This window comes from Lutra lutra, chromosome 8 (genome assembly GCF_902655055.1).
Source record: "Lutra lutra chromosome 8, mLutLut1.2, whole genome shotgun sequence".
Lineage (NCBI taxonomy): Eukaryota > Metazoa > Chordata > Mammalia > Carnivora > Mustelidae > Lutra > Lutra lutra.
This window is the reverse complement of record NC_062285.1, coordinates 58,704,262-58,714,694: the sequence shown is the minus strand read 5'-3', so window position 1 is coordinate 58,714,694 and position 10,433 is coordinate 58,704,262.

Genomic DNA, 10,433 nt, shown 5'->3' with positions numbered 1-10,433 from the left:
GGAGGAAGCGTTAGGGATTCCGGGTCCCAGAAAGATCACTAGCTTGGAGAGAGTGATTAAAGGGAAAGCCGAGACTTGGGGCGGGATAGGCGAGGGGCGGGTCTGGGGTAGGGCTGGGCCGGGAACTCTATTTCGGCTTCTGAATTCCCACAGGATGTAAGAATCTTAATTTGGGAGCGATTGTGCATTGTTTGCTGCCCCCCCCGATTTTAGAGAAACCCTCTGTGTGGGGCTCTGTGCTAGGCACAACACAAGGAGGGAGACGATGTGTAACTCGCTCCATCCAAGAGGTTTGGCGTACCCAAGTTGGGGAGGTTGATGTCTCAGGGAAGGATGGAGGGTCGTGGGCCTGGTTCCTAGAGGGTAGAGGCCCTGAGGAAGACCAGTGTCAGCCAGATCCCACCAGGACTGCTGGAGGCAGTTGTGGACCCCGGTGGGTAAGAAAGAAGTGCAGAGGATATTGCCCTGGAGGGAAGCTTGGGGTGGGAGGACAAGCCTACAGGCAAAGTTTGGGGATGAGAAACCAAACAGACCTCTCAAGAGGGTTCCTATTTGTTTTGCCTTTCCTTGGAAGGCACAAAAGTATAGTAGCTCCAGGGAATCATATCGCAGCACAGAATAGGGAAAATCCCAATTCCAAAGCTGTCCAGGAGTTAGTGGTGCTTTTAATGTAGGTGTCAACCACATGTCATGGGGACATTGCCAGTGGATGCTAGTGTCAGAGGGGAGGCTAGCCCTTCTGGCTCTGACAGTGTATGATAGCTCTCTGCTTCAAAAGTACCCACCTCGGGGCGCCTGGGTGGCTCAGTGGGTTAAGCCGCTGCCTTCGGCTCAGGTCATGATCCCAGGTCCTGGGTTCAAGCCCCACATCGGGCTTTCTGCTCGGCGGGGAGCCTGCTTCCTCCTCTCTCTCTGCCTGCCTCTCTGCCTGCTTGTGATTTCTCTCTGTCAAATAAATAAATAAAATCTTTAAAAAAAAAAAAGTACCCACCTCATTTACTGGCCTGTGGTCTTACTTAATGAGTAATAACCTATTTTGTCTTCCCTGAAAGACTGTGTTTTCTGATAAGAGGTGAGTAGACCATGGGAGACTTCAAGATACAATATGGTATATATCTCAGATGAGAGTTACCATGGAAATTTCTAAGAAGAGGACAGTTGAGCTGAGATTTGACAATTGATAGGCAGTCAGTCATGCAAAGAGCTTGGTTATGATGAACTAGTAAGGGGGGACAAGATAGTTGCAAAGCAGAAATGACTTTGGTGAGTTTGAGGAACAGGAAGGAACCCAATACGGCTGGAGAAGGATGATCAAGAAAAAGAGGGAAGGAGATGAGAACAGAGGTCATCAGGGCCAGATCACATTAGCCCTTATAGTTCATGCTGTGGATTTGAATTTCTTCCTAATGTTTTAGAAAGCTCTTAAAGGAAAACAAGTGAAGGCATCTTTGCTGTGATATGATTTAATTTTTAAGATGATTCCTCTGGCTGTTTTGGGGGAAGGATTGTAAAAGAGGAAGTAGAGAGATCAGATAAGAGACTACCTTGTAGCAATCCAGGTGAGAGGTAGGTCTAGGTGGTTAGCTGGGTTGTGGGGGCAAGGGGAGATGGACAGAAATAGTGGCTTTGATTATTTTTTGGAGCTAGAACCACAAGGACTTGCTGATGGAGTGGATATGGGATATGAGGGAAGGGGACTCTCCCTCCCTTCCCTTCCAAGGATAAGACCTAGGTCTTACATTCAGAATCCAGAATCTGGCCCTGTCTCATTGGCCCACTCTCTCCTGACCCAAGACCCCTTGAGGCCGGATGGCTGGGCCTGAAGACCCATAGGATCTCTCCTCTTGGCAGGACCAGCCAAGAGGATCCTTGGCTTTGCACAGGATAGAAATCAAACAACAGCTGAGAGGAAATGAGAGTGGTTTATTAAAGATATATAGTGTAGATATGGACATAGCATCCAGGAGAGTCAGCAAAGAGTGAATCTTCTCCTTAATTGGGGCTTGGGGTTTTTATTAGGGATGGTGGTCTGGTATTCCTGCATCCAGGAACAAAGCCAAGTGTTCAGGTGTCTTCCATAAGTTGCTTATGCCCTGGAGCTAGGGGTCTTAATGAGTCAGTCAGTGGTCTTGGAAAGTGTTCATGACATCCCGCCCAGTCACTCCCTAGATGTTATCTACTGTGCTAGAAGACTCCAAAGAAATCGTTAACTTCTTGACCTTTACAAGGAGTGTGTTGTCTCTCCAATCAGATGGCTCTTTCCCACCCCACCCCCGAATTTGGGGCAACCCATCAAGTGGAAGCCAGAGGGTGGCACAGGTGAAGAAAGGGATTCATCCAAGGCAGAACAGAAGAGATAAAAGTTGATTGAATACACTACAGAGATTTCCTAATTTCCCCTGGATCTTTGTTCAGCCACTCAGGGCCCCAGGCTGCTTGCTCCCCCTGGGGATTAGAAAGTGGTGGCTAAGAACACAGGCTCTGGGGGCGCCTGGGTGGCTCAGTGGGTTAGGCCACTGCCTTCGGCTCAGGTCATGATCTCGGGGTCCTGTGATCGAGTCCCGCATCGGGCTCTCTGATCAGCGGAGAGCCTGCGTCCCTCTCTCTCTCTCTGCCTGCCTCTGCCTACTTGTGATCTCTGTCAAAAAATTAAATAAAATCTTAAAAAAAAAAAAAGAACACAGGCTCTGGAGTCAAACTGTCTATTTTAAACTTCATTTTAAATCTCATTAAAACCTGGTAGTTTTATCATCTACCGGCTTGTGACCTTGAACAAGTTACATCTCTTTGTCTCAGTTTCATCATCTGTGGGGAAATGATAGTCCCCACTTCATAGGAGGGTTCTGAGGAGTAAATTACTATTTAAACAAGCAGCATATAGCAAATGTTTGAAAATGTTAGTGGTTGGTACTGTTCTTAGGGCTTAGGTCTTACTGTCACCTGCCAGGTCATCAGTATAGGACCCAAATTGCGATAGCATAGCCTGTCCCCATTCTGTCCACTAGAGAAGGTCCAGTTTCCCTCTCATCTGAAGCCACTACCTCTTGAGCACTCAGAGGACCAAAGGATCTGCTGTTGGCTCAACTATAGTCTTAGGAAGTCAAGTTTAATAAAGCTGTTGACCAGCAGAAAGTTACCTTTGGATTCATAATAAGTCAACATATACTTGATATCTGTACACTTTTTTTTCCCAAGGGAAGAGAAACCATCTGCCCACAAAAAGCCTTACACACATACTGGAGCCTTCTGAAACAGCAGTTCCCAGGGCAGAGAACCACAGACACACTGTGAAACACCCAGCTTCTCAAACATGACAGGGTTTACCCATCACAGTCCAAAAGCCAGAGTCACACTTAATGAGAATACCTAAATTATTCCCATTAAAGTTAGATATGCCACAAGGATAGCCCCTGTGACAATTTATTTAATATTGCTTTGGAAGTACTAGCCAGCTTAATTACAGAAGAAAAAGGAATGAGGTTAAAAAAAACTGGAAAAGAGGTAAAAAATATCATTATTTATTTATGAAATCATAGCCTACCTGGAAAATCCAAGGACATCAACTGCAAAACTGATACAAATAAGACATTTTAGCAAAGTAGGTACAAGTTAATATACAAAAAGCCAGTGAACAATAGCCAATTAGAAAATATAGGGGAATAAAATATATCCTTTACAATAGCAGCAACAAAGTAAACTAACCAAGAGTAATCTTAATAAAGGTGCTAGATCCTTCCCCAATACTAAAATGCTAACAAAGAACACAAAAGAAGGCTTGAATAAATGGAAAAGCATATTCTATTTTGGGGTGGAAAGACTCACTACCATAAAGATGTCAACTCTCCATAAATTAATCTATAAATTTAACACAATCTAATAAAATACAAACAGACTACATAATCTGAATATAAAGTTCACAAGGAAATTTCTGCATCATGAATAGCCATGAACATTCTGAAAAGGTTAGTGAGAGAAATAGTTCTATCAGATAATAAAACCATTAAAAGCTACAATAATTAAAATAGTAAAATCCACGGGACACCAGCACATATGTAGGCAATTTGATCCAGAGAACCAAACAGAGAATCCAGAAATAGACTCAAGACATTTAAAATGTTAGTGTCTGATAAAGATGGCATTGTCTATCGGCAGGGAAAAATGGATTATACAATAAGTGGTATTGAAACAATTATGTAACTGCCTGAAACCAAAATAATGTATCTCTGCCTTGGTTTTTACACTAAAATAAATCCATATGAATCAATTGTGTTTAAATAAATGGAAAAGGATACAACCATAGATGTATAATATAGTGGAGAAAGCATTTGTCAGAATAGCACAAAATTTCCCAAAGCATAAGAAAAAAGACAAATTCTGTCAACATGAAAATCCATAATTTCTGCAGAGCAAAAACCACCATAAACAAAGATAAATGGTATGCAGGGGAAGTATCTGCAAATCCTATCATAGACAAAGGGAATAATTTGCTTAATATATACAAAATCTCTGCAAATCGATATGAAAAGAACAAAAATCCAATAAGAAAATCGGATGGTTAACATAAAAGGAAAGATAAATGGCTCTTAGACATATGAAAAAATAGTCAACCTCACAAGAAAATTGAAACTACATTTAGATATCATTTTTAAGCTACAGACTGGCAAAGAATCCAAACATCTGATTATACATCTCTGGCATGGTTGTGGGGAAGTAGGCCCTCTTAGGTGTAACTGTAAATTGTTGGTACTTGTCAAAATTAAAAATGCATATAATTTCTGATCCACTATATTTGCACACATACAAGATGAAGTATGTACAAAGTTATCAACTATAGCATTGTTTAGAGTAGCGAAAGTTTACAAACAACTCAAACATCTATCACTAGAAGACTAGTTAAATAAGGATGGCCTTGAGGCACCTGGGTGGCTCAGTGGGTTAAGCGTCTGCCTTTGGCTCAGGTCATGATCCAGGGTCCTGGGATCGAGCCCCATGTTGGGATCTCTGCTTGGTGGGTGGGGGGGACCTGCTTCTCCCTCTCCCTCTGCCTACCACTCTCCTTCTGCCTACCCACTTGTGCTCTCTGTCAAATAAATAAAATCTTCAACAACAACAACAAAGTTATGGCCCATCCATACAATGGTGTATCATAGAACCAGGCTGAAGAGCTGTCACAAACATCTTTGTAGGCCATGATTAAACTTGAAAAGCCATTAAAGAATTTCTCTGCAGTGGTATTAGATTCTGGATTTGAAAGAAAGATCTCTCTGGCCTAGTATGGTACATAGATTGTAAGAGTAGAACTACAGTCAGGGAGGTCAGCCAGTGGCCTTAACTAGGGTGGTCACCAAAGACAAGACATCTATAGACTGGATAGAGCTTGGGGATGGACTGGGTGTAGAGGTGCAGGAGATGAGCCCCTGATGATAGGCCGGTCTCCAGCTTTGGTGGTAGATGGAGAGTGGTGGTTATACTTTGAGATAGGGAGTGCCAGTGGAGAAGTTGGTCTGAGTGGGAAGGAAAGATGAGTTTTATTTGGATGACTTGAGCTAGAGGTGCTAACAGGCAACCAGTTTACACATTCAGGTAGGTGTTTGGATACACAGCTCTAGGACTCAGGAGAGAGACTGGAATTATGGATAAATTTGGGAATCATGATCATATAGCTGATGTTCAAAGCCATAGGGAAGATGAAGTCATTTTGGGACATCCTATGGCATGAGGAAAGGAGAGAGTCCAGGTACTGGAGCAACCCACAGCTATGGCAGCAGAAGACAATGAGCTTCTAGAGGGGCCACAGGAGTATAGGGAACATGGGAGAGAAACCAAATATCACAGGACAGAAGTCAAGGGAAGAATGTGGAAGCATTTTCATGGTGTCTCTTCATTATATCCTTGACATAAACTGGGTTTTATTTTTCTTTGTTTCCTCTATGTCTGCTCCATCCCTATCTTCAATCAATACAAGGTCTTGCACATAATAGATATGTCTGTGAATAATTAAGGGCACAAATGAGTAAATTCAATCAAAGCTGGTTTTTATACCACTTGGGTTGAAAACTTTGTAGCTGCTTCCCTAATTGGGTTTCCCTGCAGCCACTGTGTAATGTCTCCACATTGCTGCGGCTGCCTCTCAAAAGCACAGATCTGGAACTACCACTCCTTGCCTTGAAAATCATCAAGCCCATCCAATCTCAATCCCAGGCTAGCTTAGCTCCTATAACACCTGGCTTCTACCCAGTGAACCACAGCCCCAGGGATCACTTTCGGGCCCATAAACATGGTCTAAGGAAGCTTACAGTGTTCTGTTCCCTTGGATTCTCCCTGGTTCCCCTACTCCTGCCCCGCCGTGGTAGTTCTACCTATCCTTCAATGTTCTGTTGAAATCCCTCTTAGCCCTGAAGGCCTTTCCAGATCTTCACTGCAAAGAACGTCTCCTTCCCCTGTTCTCCATTTTACTCTGCACCTGTACTACTGGATCAGTTGCCCCGAATTGTGTTTGTTGTATATGCCAGCTCCTCGCTATTTACTCCTTTGTCTCCACTCTGGAGTGTGAAGAGGGATTTTGTCTCGAGGTCATCATCACACATCGGGACTCAGGGTAGTACCCTTGGTGATTGCTGAATGAGTGACAGACGGATGAGTGGACGGCAAGTCCTTGGTGCAGTACAAGGACTTAATCCTATTTATTTGAGCATGCCAGTGCTTTGCATATGGTCTGTACCCTGTGTTCTTAGTAAGATCCTCAGAAGCTTGTTTTATTCACTTTGATACTCTCACTGCCTAGTGTAGAGCACAGCCTTGCAGTAGCTGCTCGATAAATGTTTAAGGACTCAATAAATAATTACTCATTTAATTTGCTCCCAGAAGCCTCCAGAGAGGCCAATGGCTTTGGCAAACAATGTTTTGTATGTGTTTCCTGCCAGTTCTGAGAGCCCACCTTAGCAGGGCAGTGACAAATGTGTCTTGGAAACATGGCACTACTGAGGGACTGTGAAGTGTGGCCGACAAACCGGATTAGGGCTGTTACAGTGGTAAAGCATTTGACACGAAGATGTGGCTCTCCGGGCAGAACCACAGCCCAGAAGAAGCCTCTAAGGTAAGAGAAGGCCGAGCAACTATAGAGGAGCCGGATCCCTCATTCCTCAGGGAGGGTCTGACGTGGTTTCTGTGTGCACAGCCCTCTGTGCTGGGAGAGCGAGCTCTGTGAAGGTAACTGCCCTAATAAAGGGGGTCTTAGGGAGGATTAGGAGGGGCTTCCTGGGGGGAGGGCACTTGAGCTCCCTTACTAAGCTTTCCGGAATGGGATGGGAATTGTAATAGCTTCCGACTGGTCTCCCTGCTTCCCCCTCCCAGCCTCCATCACTGTTCTCGTCCCCGTAACCAGAGCGATGCTTTTGTCCCCTCCGCCCTGCCCCGTCTGGTTTTTTTTTCGAACTGAAATATAGTGGATGCACAATGTTATATGATTTTCAGGTGTACCAGAGCGATGCCCTTGAAGTGTGGCTCAGATCATGTCACTCGTTTGCTCCCAATTCTGCAGTGGTTCCCATTTCATTCAAAATAAACATGGCTGCTGTTCCCTCAGAATGAAAAAGAAGTCCTTCCCGTGGCCTGCAGGGTGCTGATCTCTCCCCGTCACCTCTCCCTCATCACTCCTTCTATCCCCTTCCCTCACCTGGTACCAGCCACACTGGAGACTTGCCGGAGCCTGAGTTTGGTGGGCATGCTCCCATCTTGGCTGTTCCCTTGCCCAGCATGCTGTCCTTACCCCATGGCTCGCATCTCACCTCCTCAAGACTACTCCACTGTCACCTCAGTGAGGCCTGATGTGACCTATTTTAAACGGTAACCCCTTTATTCTGGTGCTGTACCCTCTTGAAACGCATATTTCTCCATGGTATCTTTTACCCTCTAACATCCAGTATATTGTATTCATTTTTCATTTCTAGTCTGTTTTCCCCAAAGGGAATGTAGACTCCATGAAAGCACTTAAAAAAATCTATTTTCTTCAGAACTGTATCTTTCATGCCTAGAACCGTGCCCAGTAGTAAGTGGCCAATTGGTTATCTGTTGAATGAATGAATGAATGAATGAATGCGGACGTGTCGCAGGCTTGAGGAAGTCTATGCGAAGGGCCTCCTGGCAGAGTTCCTAACAAACAGTTGCCTGCAGAATCATTTGCAAGGAAAGCTCTCGGGACTGCAGAGCTCAGGACCCTGCCGGAGTGCTCCTCTCCCACTGCGGGAGAGGACTCCGGCTTTACCAGGAATTGTCTGCAGGATCGAGATGTGCAAGGTGAGTCAGGAATCCCTTGTCTCTTTCCCCTACCTTTGCCACGCTTGCTCTCTGCACTCAGCCGATCACCTTCTCAGGGGAAGCCCACCGGCCTCACTTGTGTCTTTGGGCAGTTGCCATATTGTAAATCCAACCCCTCTGACTCCTGGCCAGCTGAGGCCTGAAGCAAGCTCTTTGGCGCCTCCTTGTGGCTTCTCTAGGAAAGGACCTCTCTTCTGGAAAGTGAGGCCCCAGAAGCCAACACAAGGACGCTCAGAACAGGGGTTGCGGGGGAGGAAACCTGATTCTCCCTGATCCCATGGCGACCCTGAATTACTGGCAACACTCCGCCTCTCACAGACATGGCCACCAGTGATCATGACCGTGCCCTCTGCAGAGCCCTGACGGGGGTCCCGGCGGGACTCCGGCTTTGGTTGTTCCAAGCTGGTCCTGTTTGAGGAAAGGATTTGAAGCGACAGTCAGATTCCAGGGCCTCCCTTGAGGGCAGTGAGGCCAGTAACTAGTATGTCTGGCTTCCACCTGCTCTGCCTCTTTCCAGTTCACAGCCAGTCAACAGTCTTTGAGGGGTGACATGGCCACAGCCAGCTCAAGGCGGGGTGTATGGAAAGAGGGGAGGGTCTGGGTGTGGCATGGGGTGGGGAGTGATAGCGGCTGCAGGCTGGGGACTGGAGGACTGGTGCCTTCAGGAAGCTGCCCGCTGGCAGCCCACTGTGTTTTGCAGGTAATAGAAACCTGTCTAAGCTACTATCAGTCTCCAAATGGGGAAACGTCCTGCAATGCTCCTGGGGTGTCTTGTGGACCTATAAGCAGGGATACAGCCGGGCCTCAGGAACCATCTGGTTGAGATGCTTATAAGATTGTTTCTTGTTTTTCTATGTAATTTGTTTTACTTTCTGGCTTCTTTCCTTTTCCTTCCTCCCTCCCTCCCTTCCTTCCTTCCTAGAGAATACCCTAGTGGGGTGGGGGGCCGAGGGAGAGAATCATAAGCAGACTTCCCACTGAGCACAGAGCCAGACAATGGACTGGATATCTCATGACCCTGAGATCACGACCTGAGCCAAAATGAGTCAGAACTCAACCGACTGAAGCATCCAGGCGCTGCATCTTTCTGGCTACTTTTTCTTTTCTTTTCTTTCTTTCCTTTTTCTTTTTTTTTTTTTTTTTTTTGGCTATTTTCAAGATGTTCCCTAATCTTTGGTGTCAACAGTTTGACTGTGATATGCTGTTATGTTTTTCTTTCCATTTATCCTGTTTGGGGTTCTCTGGGCTTCTTGGATCTGTGGTTTGTTGTGTTTCATTAATCTGGGATTCTGAGTGATCATCTCTTCAAGTATTTCTTCTGCCCCATTCAGTCTCCCCTCTTCTTCTGGGACTTCCATTACATATGGGTTGGACCAGTTGTCATTGTACCATACGTCTTGGTGCTTAGTTTTGGGTTTGCTCAATTGTTTGCTTGCTTCTACTTTTTGGGAGACAGTCTGGTTCATTTTTGTTGATCTAGCTGCATTCACAGATTTTTTTCCCTCTGCTTTTGTCCTGTTGGATAACTCTGTTGAAGGAATTCTTCATTTCTGCTATTAAGGTTTTCACTTCTAGCATTTCCATTTTTCCATTTGTTTATAATTTCCTACTCTTTGCTCAAATCCCCCACCTGTTAAGCATGTTGTCCACCATTTCCACTAGACTGTTTATAGTAAATATAGCTATTTCAAAGTCCCCAATTGATAGTTATATGTTAGCCATGCTCTTTTGTATTTATTTTTTATTTTTATTTTTTTAGAAGCTAACTCTTCCAATCATGCAGTCATGTTCATCCTTTTTCTGACTTTCCAAGTTGGCCTCCCCAGACCTTGGAAGACAAGACCCGGCACGGCTTTCCACTCCCTGGCTCTTGGCTGGGTTGTCTTCAAAAGGTTTTTGTCCTCTCCATTTTACCAGTGCCTCCTTGCAGGTCATGCTTAGGGCTTAAAGCAGGCCCTTTCCTCATGTCCCCTTCTCCACATTAGTATTGGCTTGTCATCTTGGAGGCCCCAAGGCCACGGGCCACACAAGCAGATCTATGGCTAATCCCTAAATCTGGCTCGAAGAAATATGCCAAGAAGTATTCCTTTCCATGCCTCAGGCTTCCTGGAGTTTTC